Consider the following 16,938-nt stretch of genomic DNA (forward strand, 5'->3'; position numbering starts at 1 on the left):
TGATTAATTTGCATGAAGGGTGAAAGACCCATCGATTGCAAATAAGTTTTCAAGGAGAAAATTAACAACTGTGGAAATGTATATGCATACATAGCTAGATTGGTTGAAAAGGATATAATTAAATTCACAGAGTTGATTTTAATAAAAACCTACTCACCAATCGGAATGCTCAAGTCTTTTCGTGGTTATTCTAGCAAAATTTCACATATGAAATATGGCAAAATAGATACCAAAACTGCCTTCCTAAAATAGGATTTTGGAAGTGACTATGAAAATAGTCTAAGGGTTTTGAAAATCTAAATAATGCTAGATTTAAAAGCAAGCTCAAGAAATTCATTATGGGATTGAAGGAAGCATTGCGTAAAGGAATTGGAACGTGTTTTCTCATAAAGTTGATAAAAGGATTGACTTATGAAGAAAAATATAAATTCTTATAAATAAGAAGTTTAGTGGGAGCAAGAGTCAATCTTGTAAGGTCCAATAAGAAGTCTACGAACTCTGTTGTAAATTAACTATCAAATGCTAAATTCTTAGATTTGAAATTATTTTCGACAATGGACCAAGCAAAATACGATACTTAGTACATATTGGTATTAAGATCTATTATATAGACTTAATAAAATGTTTGAACGTGTAAAGGAATTTAACGTGTTAAACATGAATTGAAGGACTTTGAAAGACTTTCGACCCGTATATATAAAACTAAGCAAATTTTTGAACTAAGTGTGAGCTAGGCTAAATACTAAGTCAAACAACAAAGACTCTAGTAGTGACTTTCAACCATATCACGTAGCAAACAATTTACCAAGACTCAGTGAAACTGAATGAGCTAAAATGTCACATGGATGGAATAAGATTGAGAATTACTCTGCAACTTAATCCATCATGTACGCTATAATATGGAATCGTCGCACGACTTACATGCTTAATGCATGTGAGGTACGTATGTAGTACCAATCAACCTGAATCTTTGTAATAGATCGTTAGGTTATGGCCAAGAACATCCAAAGTACTTGGATAAGTAACAGGATGAGTTCTTGACTTGTGGAAACAAATACAATTTGAGAATTGATGTTGCAAGCACAAACCTTAACAAGGAAGCCGTTTATGAGCACGAGCTAACAATGAGTCGTGGCTTGAGAATGGTAACATGGATGTGCATCCATGTGTAATGTACGGGAATTCAAAGTAAATTTCCATGATCACAAGTGATTAGGGTATCCTAAATCATTGTGAGTCATTTGGTGTGAACCCCAAGCAAAGCATCATCAGGAAGTCTACTAAAATATATGTTAAGAATGTTGTTGCCTTAAAGGCGATAATAAAGAAGATGTTCTATGGAAAGTTCGTTGTTGAACGTTAATAATTGTAGGTTGTCAAGTTGAAGATCTCAATCATAAAAATTAGTGGGAGCCATCACTTGGACAATAAATCCTAAATCACATATAATCCATGGCACTCTCAAATTTTATCATCTTATTATAAAAGTGATCAGTAATGAAGATGCTAAGATTAGCAAAGTAATTATAACTAAACCTATGCAATAAGTGAACGACAACATTCATAATTGCATGAAAGAAATCAAGCATATTAGATATGGGTGTGATTTCTATAGATGTTTTATAAAGAGTGATACTCTTAAAACATTTGGAAAAACCATTTAACATAAGATGAACCATTCAGGTTTTGGAGTAATTTACAATTTCATGCAATTTTATCACTCCGTTTGCTATTTAATTGTGGTTTAGAATTAAATTGAGTCCATTCGATTTTGAGAATATTCAAAATAGGGTATCAAGACCATTCTTGGTAAGGAAACACCTATTAAGTGAACATTGAATATTATAATCGAAAATTATCCCTAACCGAGGTCATTTAAACGATGGACGATTAATGACCATTTGAGATTAGTGTGTAGTTTGATTTATAGCACCGTTTCTTGTGCTACAAGGACATGATCGTCATAAATCATTTGCACAGGTATTGGTTTAGAACCGTACTGGATCGACCTATGAGAATACTTTTAGAGATTCGAAAATCGTCATAAGTATATTTCTCATTATTGCTATCGGAACCTTTTTCCTCGACCATGAGTATTGTGAGCTTTCTTGTTTGAGTACTAGTCCGCTTTGATGATTGTCAAACGGCTGCCGTAATAGAGGATTATAACGGCAACACTCAGGCAGCTAGGTCCTCTCAGTAAGAGAAGCTACATTACAAGACTGGAAATGTCCCCCTATTACAAGGCCTCTCATAGAACGAGACTGTAAAATGCATGGCCGTGCTCGGATGGATTTTAGAAATCATCTATTTATTGACAGTCAGACTCGGAATCAAGAAACACTTCTGGACGTAATAAGGATGACAAATAAATCTTACCTTATAGTTCATGAAGAGGCATTAAGCGACATAGGAAAAGGGCTATACACTAAAAGCACACTTGTCCGGAAGGACAAGTGGGAGATTGAAAGGAATGGTGTCCTTCGAACAAGTGTATTATTCCGATAGGGGGTTCGAAATTATTATAAAGCTAATTTTTCAGTGAGGTCAAGTGATCGGAATGCCTGGGTGGAAGCCGCTTCCGATAAGTAATGCATAATTAATATTACAGCTTAATCTTGACTGAACCCTTCGGGTCACACCCAAGCAACTAACGAGCCGAAGCGACGAATTAATTCAGAAGTAATTAATGAGTCGACCGAGTAATTAATATTTAGACGTCGGAAATTCGAGCTTGGAGCGTCAAAACCGAGCATCGGAATCAAATCTCAAATGTCGAGCAAAAATTTAGGATTTGGCGAGACAGGAAAATGCTTCAAGTAACAAGTAAAACCCTAGCCACGCGAAAGGCTAGAGAAGCGCGCCAAATAGCAGCGTGCCACGTTGGCAATGTGCCACAGTGGTAGCGTGCCACGTTGGTAGCACGCCATGTGGCAGCATGCCACGTTGGCAGCGTGCCACGGTGGCAGCGACATGTGGAAAGGGGGGTCGTGGACCCATGTAACAGGTCATGGACAAGGGCCAAAAGGAAGTGGCCCATCCGAACCCAACTTTGGGCTCAAGGTTGGGTGACACATGGTTAGCTCACAATGCATGTGAGTTGTCTTAGGGACCAAGTGAGAAAGTGGTCCTCACCTAACCATGTGACACTTGTTACTTGTTCCTTGGTTTATTTAACTAAGGGTTGAATTCATCAATCTTTCCATGTGGGATCCTTTTATGAAAAAGTCCCACATTGAAAGATGAGTGGAATTCACAAGGAAGCTTTCCTTATAAATAGCCAAGGCATGGCTTGGGAATTTTCACTTAAGTAAGAGTTGGAAAAGGCGTCACTATTTGTGAAAACCTTTGAACTCAAGAGTTGAAAAAGGCATCACCATTGTGAAAACCTTTGAACTCAATTACTTGGGTTTAGGTCGGGCCTTGCTAACTCCAAGGCATTGGACCCTTGTCGGTGGTCGAGTTGTGGGTGGACTTCCGTTGGAGGTCGTCGTAATTTCGAGGCTAGCTTTCGAAGTAAGAGCCCCTTGAGGTCAGGCGAAGCACGCGTCAAAGGTATAATTATTATCTTAATCTTATCATTAAGTTAATTATGTTTATGGTTTTATTTATTGCGAGTGCGGTCTTGTTTTTGGGTTTGTTTCCGCGGTGAGTCGGACTCACCAAACCCCAACATATATGCAACGTGATACCAAAAAACTAAGTTAGTTGATTTTATTTACAAGCATCAATCATGTAGGAATTACATTGCAAAGGTTGTTATTCTTATTTAATCAATATTTGTGAAAAGAACGATAAATAAACAAGATTCGCCTTGACTTAGGTGATCAATCAACAATTAATTATTTAATTCTATTCTTTATTTAACACAAGATACTATGTGGAATTAATTAATTAAAAATTCGTTTAAAGTGATCAAACAACACTAATTAATTAATTAAAGGTTATTTAAACAAGAAAACAAAGGTTATTGATCTAAGCGCTCGGGAATTTACCAGTTCTCCTTGCTAGATCTTCGTTTAGAACACTTATGGAATCCTTCTTATTCAGGAACCTCCACTGTAGTAACAAGTATTGAGGGGGGTGAGTGTTTAGGACCAGAAGGTTAAGAGTACACAAGTTCACAAAGTTTCTGCTAGAGTTTTTAGGTTAATTTTTGTCTGTTTAAGCCTCGTATTAAGCCTCTATTTATAGGGAATGGATGCATTTAGGGTTTTGAGTATTCTGCCGCAGCAGGTGTCGCGCGCATCAGAATGGGTTGCGCGCGATAGCCCAGGGCAAGTGACTTAGATGCGCTGCTATAGGCAGCGCAACTGAATGTCTTGCGTGCGGTTTGGTAAGATTCGATTTTGTATTTTTATGAAATTCTGAATCTTCCGCAAGCGCATCACTAGAGGTTGCGCTGGGTGTCACACGCAACCTTGTGATTTGTGCGCGCCAGACCAGCGCAACTCATTGAGATGCGCGCGGATTTCTCTGCGGCAACATTGATTTTTAACCTAAGCGCCTCTAATTCCATCATAATTAGGTTTTAACCTCGGGCTTAAGCCTAATTATGATCGGGCTTAGTTAATTTGGACTGTAATTCATTTTGTTTTGGGTTAGGCTAGTCATTTTGCGTTCTTGTGACTTAATTTAGTTGTCCATAAGCATTCTTCACGTTGATCCAACACAAAGATGGTTTTATTTATCGTCATAGCACTTCATGTCGGAACAGGAGGCCAAAAGTAGATGTCTACAGGATAGTGCTTTCTAAGGCGAGTAGAGAGGTTATGATAAAGGCAGTGGCCTAATCTCTCCCTACTTATGCGATGAGTGTGTTCAAGTTTCCATCTTCGTTTTGTGACGAGATAAGGTCCCTTGTAACTCAATTTTGGTGGGGGCAAAAAGAAGATGAGAGGAAGATACATTGGTTGTCTTAGAAGAAGTTGTTTGTAGGGAATATTTCAAGCATTACCCCAAACTTGAACCCCATTGTGATCATACACTTAAGCATGGTGGCGCCCAAAGGGAAGGAAACTAGAGCAAAAGAGTCGCCAACAAGTTTTAGGAACTTGTAAACCGTTCACAAGGTGAAGATTACACCCCTTAACGATCCATGAGATCGTCAACTCCAAAAGGTCTTGAACCAAATAGGGTTCGGGGATGAAGGTACAAATCCAACCTAAAAGAGATTGAACCTACCCTAATAATAGGCCTCTACTTTATTCTTCTCGTATTCATGTGCGCTTTCTGACTAACATGCAATCAATAGATTAACCCTAAACCTGTTTAATCTATGTTAGTTGAATTTAATGCACAAGCAAAACTATTATTGCCGATCACTTGAATTATAATCATATTAACCCTAAACAAGATTATTAATTATCTTATTAAGTGTGATTACAAAGTACAAATTCCCTTTAAACATGCATAAAAGGCGTGATCAAGCCATAATAACAATGAATAAGCATCAAGCAACATAATAATTATAAAAATAATAATTGTAAAAATAATCATGTTAATAATAAAGCTTAAATATAATAGCAAGATCCTAGGCATGATACTAACAAGATTAATAACAAATCCTAGCATGTCACTAAACAATAAAAATCAAAGCTTTAGCCCTAACATGATACTAACATTCTATTAGAAAAGAGTAAAAGGCACCCTAAACATAATACTAGAAAGCAATAATAACATCCTAACATGATACTAGGAATTAAACAAATTTAAACATGCTTTCTACAAGAATAGAGCAATAAGATTACATACTTTGATGCCTCGTACCTCTTTCTAATAACAAAATACACGTGTTAGTAACTTCAAGGAAAATAATAAATCAAACGATTAAATTAAATAATTGAAATAGAGATTAGGGACCAAACCCTCATTCAAACAGTCCTACAAAGCGAGAACTTTGATCCCTCCAAACTCATCACTCCAGCAGAGAACTTAGTGCGAGGATGGCGCAAGACAGTGAAAGTAAATACTGCAAACGGAAAAAAGATCTCAATAACTACAGGACAAGGGCCAATATTCGAAGAATCGTCTGAGTCTGAGTCTGAGTCTGAGTCTTCCCTCATCGAGTCCTCTAAGTCTCTAGTTGTAGCACCTCCCTCTAATTCTTCTATTTTATCACCTACTCCTAGGATAGTTAGTAATCAAGTCCCAACGGAAATTTCTTTATTCGATGTAATGATTTCTGAGTTTAATAATATGTCTTCTTCCCCTTATTCCTCGTGTTTCTCTTTAGCTTCAGATGACAAGTATTGCTTAACTAACGATGAAAATGACAAAGAAATCATTAAAGAAATGGAAACACTTGAAAATAAAACACCAATAATTGAGGACACTGAAACGGTTGATATCTCAAAAGATCCAACCATCAAAAGAGAAATTAAAATCGGACTCACGTTAAACAAAGATGAAAGAACCGATTTAATTAATCTACTTAAAAAATTCATCGATGTATTCGCATGGTCATATGAAGATATGTCAGGCATTAATAGAGAAATAGCTCAACACACTATACCACTAATCCTAGGAATGAAACCTGTAAAACAAAAGTTGCGTCGAATGAAACTCGACGTAGCTCTTAAAATAAAAGAAGAAGTACAAAAGCAAATAACTACAGGTTTTATCAGGGTATCCAAATACCCCGAATGGGTTGCAAATGTAATCCCAGTTCCAAAAAAGGATGGTAGGGTTCGAATGTGTGTCGACTATCGAGATCTAAATAAGGCAAGTCCAAAGGACGACTTCCCTTTACCACACATCGATATTTTGGTAGATAATACAGCGAATCACGCACTTCTCTCATTTATGGATGGATATGCAGGGTACAACCAGATCCTCATGGCCGAGGAAGACATGGAGAAAACAACAATTATAACACCTTGGGGTACTTACTGTTACACGGTAATGCCATTCGGGTTGAAAAACGCGGGTGCCACTTACCAACGAGCAGCAACTGCCTTACTCCACGACATGATGCACAAAGAAGTCGAAGTATACGTGGACGACATGATTGTGAAATCTAGAGATCGTCCAGGGCATCAAGAGGCCTTAAGAAAATTCTTCGATAGGCTAAGAAAATACAACATGAGGTTGAATCCATCCAAGTGTACTTTTGGAGTAACCTCAGGCAAACTCTTGGGATACGTCATAAGCTCTGGAGGAATAGAGATAGACCCAACCAAGATCAAAGCAATCATGTCAATGCCACCGCCCAAAACCGAGAAGCAAATTCGAGGATTTATTAGCCGGTTGCAATATATAAGTAGGTTCATATCTAAGCTAACAACAATATGCGAACCAATACTCAAGAAGCTTAAGAAAAATGTGCCAGTAATATGGGACAACGAGTGTCAAAAAGCCTTTGAGAAGATCAAAGCATATCTCGGCAATCCTCTCGTATTAGCCCCAGCGCTTCTAGGAATTCCTCTAAGGCTGTACTTAACAGTCACCAAAGAAACAATGGGAGCTATGCTCGCACAAGAAGTAGAAGGAAAAGAAAACGCCATCTACTACCTAAGCAAAAAGATGCTCGAATATGAAGCACGCTATACACCACTCGAGAAATTGTGCCTCGCATTGGTGTGGGCCACAACCAAGTTAAGACATTACATGCTTGTTCACACAGTCTTTGTAGTGTCACGAATGGATCCTCTCAGGTACTTATTCGAGAAATCCACGCTTAACGGATGCATCTCAAGGTGGATAGTCAACCTAGCCCAGTTTGATGTAAGGTTCATGCCTCAAAAGGCTATTAAAGGATCTGTAGTCTCGGACTTCTTAGCGGACTTTCCAATAGAAGATCCGACACCAATACACGACAATGAATTTCCAGATGAAGACTTAATGGTCACGGAAGATGATACTTGGACTTTATACTTCGATGGAGCCTCAAACCAAAAGGGATGTGGCATAGGAGTCCTATTAGTATCACCTAAAGAGGAGCATATTCCAATTTCAATAAAGTTAGATTTCGACGTTACCAACAACGCTGCAGAGTACGAAGCATGCGTGGTAGGCCTCGAAACAGCTTTAGCATTGGGTGTAAAGAAACTCCGAATATTCGGAGATTCTTCCTTGATCATCAACCAAATATCCAAAAGATGGAAAGTAAGGAGCGAAAGCTTAGCCCCTTACCAAACCTATCTGGAAACTCTCACCGATCAATTGGAAAAGGTGGAATACACATATCTACCTAGAGAAGAAAATCAATTTGCCGATGCCTTGGCAAGATTAGCCTCAATGGTTAGGACTCCTAAGGAAATTGAGCAAATGCCTCTAACAATAGAGAAAACAAACCAGCATATATTCAAGCTATAGAGGATGATGAAACAATCCAAGAAGAAGAAGAAGAAGAAGAAGAACCATGGTATGCCGACATACTCAATTATGTCACCAAAGGAGAATACCCTCCTCATGCTGACAAAAGAGCAAAACGAGCTTTGAGACTTTTGGCTTCCCAATACGTACTCATAAATGATGAGCTACACAAAAGGGTACCTAAAGGTCGAGCCCTATTATATGTAGGCAAGAAGGACGCTCAAAGGACTATGAGAATAGTCCACGAAGGAGTATGTGGAACACATGTTAATGGCAAAATGCTAGTCCAAAAGATAATGCGAGAAGGATATTATTGGACTACCGTGAATAGAGATTGTCAACAATATGTAAAAAGATGCCCTAAGTGCCAAATTTATGCAAACTTGCAACATATTCCTCCATCCCTTCTCTACACTTACACCTCACCATGGCCATTCTCAACATGGGGAATCGATATAATCGGAAAAATCACACCTCCTGGAAAAGGAGGTCATGAATACATCTTTGTAGCAATCGATTACTTCACGAAGTGGGTAGAAGCACAATCATATGCTAAACTCACTGCAAAACATGTAGCACTCTGTATCAAAAGGAACATAATTTGTCGATATGGAGTCCCACATGAGATGATAACCGACAATGGAACTCACTTTCAAGCTGAATGTGAAGAATTGTTACAAAAGTATGGTATTCAACATCACCATTCTTCCCCTTATAGACCTCAAGCAAATGGAGCAGTTGAAGCAACTAACAAAAATTTAAAAACTATCATCGAGAAAATAACAGAAAATTACAAGGATTGGCTTGACAAACTCCATTTTGCACTTTGGGGTTATCGCACGTCAATTCGAACGTCAACAGGAAACACGCCATTTGCTTTAGTCTATGGAATGGATGTCGTACACCTTGTAGAACTTGAAATACCTTCTCTACGCAATGCGTTAGAAAGTAAACTCGATGAAGTTGAATGGACTAAGAGCACGGTATGAAAAGTTAATTCTACTTGATGAAAAACGACTAGAAGCTCTACATCATACCCAATGCTACCAAACTCGTATGGCTAGACACTTCAGCAAGAAGGTCAAGACAAGAAACATCAAGGTTGGGACTTGGTACTAAAAGCACTAAAGAAAAATGTGTTGGATCCAAGAGGCAAATTCAGGCCCAATTAGTCCGGACCATACATTGTCAAAACAATCCTGTCAGGAGGCGCAGCTCAGTTAACCGACATGGACGGCAATGAATTCTCAAACATAACCAATCTTGACCAACTCAAGAAGTACTACCCATAATTACTTGAGTAGGACACTCAAGAGAGCTACATTAGGCCTGATTCCTTAAGAAAGGATACGTAGGCAACCCTTTAAAGGGTGCGACCACTTTAATTATCAAGCATTTCGCGTTCCAGCATAAAAAAAAAAATTATCGCCAGACGACAAGGCAAAAAGCTTGGCGACAGACTCGCATGAGCGACGCCAGTTTTCTGCGTATATCTGGACAACTTCGGTGCATTCTGGAAATTTTTTCGACTTCCGTACTTGAAGAAATTTTTCGGAAAAAATATTTTAAGTTGTTTTCATTACTTCATATGAAAAAATGTAAAGTTAATTTAATTAAAAAGCTGAAATTGCATTAATAAGTAAAAGAATTACATCATTGATGGAATTTAAATAAAGCTTAAAAAATTAAAATTAACTTAACATGTCTAATAAATCGAAGGAAAAAGCAATACTCTAATCTTTCTTTTCTTTCTTCATCCTTTTCCAATTTTTGTCAGAGGCTTCTCCTTCATCCATCACTTTCGCTAAGAGACATCCATTAGAAGCTCTACATTCGATTTTAGTATGGATAGTCTTTCCCACAGCTAAAACTCCATGCTTCTTCTCTACCCAAACCTTATTTTTTGAAGAGTCCCCCTTTCTTTTCCCTTTGTCTTTCTTAGCACTCTTCTTTTTAGGCGTCACAGGAGTCTTAAACTCAACTCTTTCACCTAGGCGTTCCTTCATAGGCATCTTCTTGTCACCAAGGCGAGTCTTCACATTGGTCTTCTCTATTTTGGTTCGGTCCTTTTGAGATCTACCAGTCAACCATTGCTTCACATCATTGGACAAAGAAGGTGGAGCCTTGTGGGAAACCACTTTCCATAAAGGCCTAGCACACCAATACCCGTCAAATCGCTCAACTTCTTGAGAAACCGGGAATTCATAAGGGCAACGAAGATCTCCCATAGGAATGGTTTGAGCAATCCCATATTGTCTCTTTACTCTACAGGGATAATAAAAGGTCAATTTTGACAAACTAGGAAGACGGCAAAAGGGTTGGGTATTACAACCAATCATCTTTTCAAGCTTCCACCAGGGAATGACCCATTTAATGGAGAAGTCACAACAGGCAAACACTTTGCCCCACTCATGGCGACCCATCTTCAAGGAGAAACGCTTTTTTTGCTGAACAAAGCAACTAGGGGTATATTTGTCAATATTATCAGGAGGACTAATCAGGCGGTATGAATGAAGTCTATATCAAGATCTACCCCCTTTATACCATAAATACCCCCCATATGAAAAAAGTCGAGTTCTTTTCTCTCCTTAGCAGTTAAAGAACGACACCACTCACGCGTGAAATCACAAAAACTCTTTTTAATTAAAGCCATGATTAATTTTTTGAGTTAATCTGTTCGAATTATACTGAAATCGGCAGATTTGGGGGCTATTTATAAACAATTTTTTGGCAGATTTCGAATTTTGTAAGGATTTGGAAAACCAAGTCTGTCGCCAAACGACAAGTTTGTCGCCTGACGACAACTACTGTCGCTTGGCGACAAAGCTTGTCGCCTGGCGACAAAAGGATACGCGTGGCGACAACGCGTCTGAGCAAGCAACAATCACGCGCTATGCAACCCGCGTTTTTCTGACTTCGATTCAACTTTGATTTTGCACATTACACCCTGTTATTCAAATTCATTCCATATTACCTTTCTTCCTGTTGATTACATTGAGCTTAGGCTTCTTTTTGGTCGACATCATTTTATTCTTCATTTTTTCTTTTGGTGGAGAAAGTCGGATACCCTCCACTAATAATAAAAATGACGGAAACTTTTGCGCAAAAATTAAGTCACAGATGCACACACTCACACTCACATGCACATAAAATGAAAAATAAAATAAAACAGGCTTAAAATAAAAAGTTTGCATACGAAAGACAAAGTCCTATGAAGTCAAAAATAAGTACAGGTACAAACTATGGCGCCGAAGGCCGTAAATGATGAGGTACACCCATCATATCAAAGAACGCTGTAGTCCGGGGAGTATGCTCCTCACTACCTCCTAATCCGTCAGTCGGCGGAAATCTTAGCTCAGGGCCAGCCCACCCAGGCTCACCCATCGACAACGGCTGAGGCTGCAAGGGCTATTGCAACGACGAGCCGACCTCGTACGTCCCACCACCCATTGAAGGAGCCGATGTCGCACCTCCTTGGCCCATCGGCCCAGCAAAGACATCCTCAGGTGAAGAAGCCGAGCCCTCGGTCGGAGCAGCCTCAGACCGACCACCTCGGCCGCTATCAGAAGTGCGGCGACGCCTGGAGCCAGATCCTAGCCTCGGGTCTCGACCAAGTGCGGGGTGAAGGAATAAGTTGTCCCTGCAAAGGCAAATCAAGTCAGACACTAAGGAAAGAATATAATGAAAAAGAAAGATAATAGAGATACCTCCTCAACGTTGTTCCTCCGACAGGAAGCTCGGTCCCGTAACCTCACGAGCTGGCTACGAAAGGCGTCTATACACCTCGCCATAGCAGTCACCACCTCGCGAGAAAACTGTCAAGGGAATAATGTCAGTGATAATACAGAACAAAAACAAAATCAAGAAAATAAGATAAGCTCACCCGAGTCTGGTGACGAGGAATGGAGCGCTCTACAAAACTCTGATCCTCGGGAGCTGGAGGAATCATCTCCTCGATCAGTCCGAACGTGCCCTGGTAATAGATAGACATCCTTGAAGGGACGAACTCCCTAGGCCTAGCCTCATAAAATAAAATTCAAAAGATAAGAATTCACTTGGGGGCTACCTAAAGAGAAATAAAAGCCAAAGCATACCGTTGCCTCCTCAGGCAAAACAGGAGCCAGCGCTAGCAAGGCCAGCAAGTCATCCTCGTAAATCTGCCCTGAATGGACATGAGACCTCTAGGGAGTGTCAGGAGACGATCGACTCGCACAGTCACGCATCAACACCTCATGAAACATATGTTGAGGCGGGCAAGCAGGGACGACGAAAACATCCGAGGAGTGCTGGATAGCTACCCTCTCGCCAAGATACACTATAGCGTCATACGTCCCCTGAAAGTAATGACGCTCGGCAGTATATCGCGCAGCCAGCGCAGGTATAGCTAAATCAGCCCACGGTCGATATACCACGCCAGGCTCCTACAAAACAGCTATGTAAGATCAATGCACTCAAAAAAAAGTAATATCAAAAAACAAATGTTCACGAGAACCTACCGAGAGGATCAGATCTCGAATGCGTGCAGTCTTGACCTGGCCAGCACGACCTCCCCAACCAGCGCCAACGGGAAGCTCGCGAGGTGAAGGTCTCACCAGTGCAAGCGAGGGGAAGTACTCGTAGAACCAAATCTACATAGATAAGGAAAAGTCAGCAAATGCTTGCACAAGTCTAGAGCTAATTTCAAAAGGATGGAAATATACATCTACGACCCTCCAGAAACTGGAAAGTGCGACCTCTCCATACAAGGCCCTATGACGGCAGGAACGTCGCAGGCCCAGAAGAAAGTCAGCATAGGCCAAGCTGGCCCGGTCATACGTCTCGACCAGAGAAAGGTCGCGAACAGCTCGTAGGTAGTAGAGAAGTACTCGACTACCCTTTTCAGGAGAAAGGTCCCTGACATCAAAATAAGAACAAAGATGCGCACCCGTTGCTCGCGAGTGGTCGCATCATCCTCAAAAGCCGCTACTAGGGTAGAACGGCGGATGCACCGGGAACTAAGCTGTCCCAGCTGAGCCTCGGCACGGGCTCGAACAACAATCGGACCCAATAACTCCGAAACCATCAGTGAGTAGACAGTAATATCACTGTCAAAAGGCAGCGGGGAAGAACGAAACTCCAAACCTGTGATGAGACTGAAGTCGGCAGAAGTAACCGTCATCTTACCCCAGGGAAAGTGAAAGGTGTTGGTGGTGTCCCAAAAGAACTACACCAAAGCTCGGACAACGAGGTTACCCCCATTATAAGAGTACATGGCCTAAGTGGCCCGAAAGAGGGGAGTCAACCCACAGGACTCCCAGGGCTGTCGCAACACCTCGTCTCTGCTGAAATACACTTTATATAGCGTACCGATGACGTTGTTTCCTGAACCGTGACTGCGATTCCTCCCGCTGATTAGCCCGCATCGCACCCGCTCGGAAATATGGTGCTCAAGAGAAAAGAAAAGAGTACGCTCATCCTACTCTGGAAGAGGTCCAAGTCTAGTAGAGAGGTCCTCCTGGCGTGCATCCCTCGACTGAGAACCAGAGCCGCGTTGCCTAACCATGCTATATTATGCAAATAATAAAATGAGGCTCTATGGTATCTAAGGTTCGTCTAGCCGCATGATACTATGTTCGCAAAAATGGAGTACGTAGTACAAAAACAGAGCACAATTTCGACATGAGCATAATCAGCGTTTTCAAGCAATCAAACAATTTCTTGCAATACTATGACAAATATTGTGACAAATTGTACAAGAAGAACTAGTAAAAACATCAAGAACGGATCACATTGTTCTTCACGACCTCAAGAGGTCCAACAATGGTGAATCGCTCATTTCTTCACCAAATTGAGTCAAACAAGTCTCAAAACACTCCCAAAGCAATGCATAAACATAATCAAGCAAGTTCAAGGCATAAAATTCAGCAAAAGGAGCGAATTAAGCAAAAACATGTTCAAATTTCCGGAAAATTCGTGAACAAAGAACGCACAATTTAGCAAAAACCGAGTTGAGTTTGAATAAAAATTACATGGATCGGGAAAATAGATGGAATAAGCTTTGATTTGCAACAAGTTTGAGCGAATTTAGTTGAGAATTGAGCGAAAACGAGAAGATCAAAGTTCTTGAGCGAATGCGAAAAACAGAATAGCAGCGACGGAAAATGAAGAAGAAAGGGAGGGTATTTAAAAAACCGAATCTGTCGCCAAACGAAAAGTCTGTCGCCTGGCGACGGGAAGAAAAGGCGGCGACAATTAGTTTCGGCTAGCACTGGAGCGGCGCCAGAATACTAGGCTCCATAATATGGTTATGTGAACCTTATGCAGCAATTTCGGGTTCCTTGGTACGCCAGTTAGCCCCTCTAAGCAACTTGACATGATTTAAATGATCGGCTCGATCACGATTAAATCAAGTGATCGACCTGATAAAAGATCTTCTCACTTTGCTTAAAGCGCCTAAACATTGGCTCATTACAAGGAACCGACATAATGGTTCATAAACAGCAGAGGCACCTATATAATGGTTCATAAACAGCAAAGGCACCGACGTAATGGTTCACAAGCAGCAGAAACGCCGACGTACTGGCATAGCGGAAGCAAAGTTCAAGCGAACTTTAAAGGATCAACAGGCATTGGTCTTCGGTGATATTCTTCGGAATATTGTCGCAACAACTGAAGATGGATACAAGTAGATTTGTCTTCGATAGTTTTCCCTAGGATGTGGAAGATGGTCACAAAAAACTGAAGATGGCTATAAACAGAGTTATCTTCGATCGTGTTCCCTAGGATGTGGAAGATGGTCACAAAAATTGAAGATGGCTACAAGCAGAGTTATCTTCGATCGTGTTCCCTAGGATGTGGAAGATGGTCGCAAGCGGCGGAGAATGACTACAAGCAGAGTCGTTTTCGATGAAATAGAAGGCAGCTACAAGCAGAGCGGTCTTCAACAAAATGCAACAAATCGGTTACCTTCAGAGACGTGTGCTCTACGGTGCAAGATACGCGTTTCTTAACTCTCTTATCTGTTTAACTAATGCTAGTTTGCAGGTATCGGCATTACAAGAATGATTTAGGATCGCAGAACGTTCTGAATCATTCTCCGTCCCTATCACTACTTTGACTTTTGTTTTCGAAACTTGCGTTTCTCCAAACTCAGTCAAAGTAGGGGCTTCTGTAGACACCCAAATGTGTCTCCCCAAAACCAAACCCAGTGATGAATACCTTTTGCGTCGAATCATAATCGAATGAGGTGAAAGTGTGAAAGGTCAAGTGTTGCGATTGGTTTTTTATTAAATTCTTTCTTTCTGTTTTCGAAAACAACTCTATTTTATGAAAACAGCCAATCCAGTTTAGTTTGGTCCATGACAAGGGTCTAATAATAGTGTAGTTGGATGGGGCTTGCAAAGAGCTTTCCAACGATATATTATAAGCCCAATTTCGATGAATAGTGAGGAAGTTATGGCCAAAATACTAAACTGGGCCCGGTTTGATCTTTACATGCGGCCCAATGATCTAGGGGAGGGCCCAATATTAATTATTATTCCTAGAATTATTAGAATTGATTATAGTCTTCTAGAATTCTCTAGAGGGTTCTTTTTAATCCTGATAAGATTAGAATTAATAATTATATTTTGATAAAGTTTTATGGAAAATACAATTTCAGTTTCATACGGACTTTACAAATCGATTTTGATTCATATGTGGACTCCGTGTTGAAAGCGCGTAGAAATCCAGGTTGTCGCCACGCGACAGACCCTGTCGCCTGGCGACAAGGTCGGTTTTGCAGCGACAACGTGGAGTTTTATTCCTTATCAAATTCTACCTATTTCCGGACTGTTTTCTTATAAATAGGGTCCTGAACCTCCGTTTTTATTCATCAACAATCATCTCTCTCTCTCTCTATTCTTTTTCTAAACCTTCCCTCTTACAAAATTTCGCATTCACAAAATCTAGACACACCTAGCCGAGTTCGAAGTTGCCTTCGCCCTAGACATGAAAGGTTATAATTTCTGAGGGTTTGGTCCCTAATCTCTATTTCAATTATTTAATTTAATCGTTTGATTTATTATTTTCCTTGAAGTTACTAACGCGTGTATTTTGTTATTAGAAAGAGGTACGAGGCATCAAAGTATGTAATCTTATTGCTCTATTCTTGTAGAAAGCATGTTTAAATTTGTTTAATTCCTAGTATCATGTTAGGATGTTATTATTGCTTTCTAGTATCATGTTTAGGGAAAAGGTTATAATATCAAATATGCTTATTATGATTCTTGCGATGCTTCCTATGCTTTCTAATATTATATCAATATCATGTTAGTATCATGTTAGGGCTAAAGCTTTGATTTTTATTGCTTAGTGACATGCTAGGGTTTGTTATTAATCTTGTTAGTATCATGCCTAGGATCTTGCTAATAATATTATGCTTTAACGTGATTATTATTGTTATAATTATTATTATGATTATTATGTTGCTTGATGATTATTATTGTTATTGCTTATCACGCCTTTTATGCATGTTTAAAGGGAATTTGTACTTGTAATCACGCTTAATAAGATAATTAATAATCTTACTTAGGGATAATATGATTATAATCCAAGTGATCACCAATAATAGTTTTATTTGTGCATTAAGTTCAACCAACATAG

The sequence above is a fragment of the Chenopodium album genome, chromosome 14, assembly GCF_948465745.1.
Source record: "Chenopodium album chromosome 14, dcCheAlbu1.1, whole genome shotgun sequence".
NCBI lineage: Eukaryota > Viridiplantae > Streptophyta > Magnoliopsida > Caryophyllales > Amaranthaceae > Chenopodium > Chenopodium album.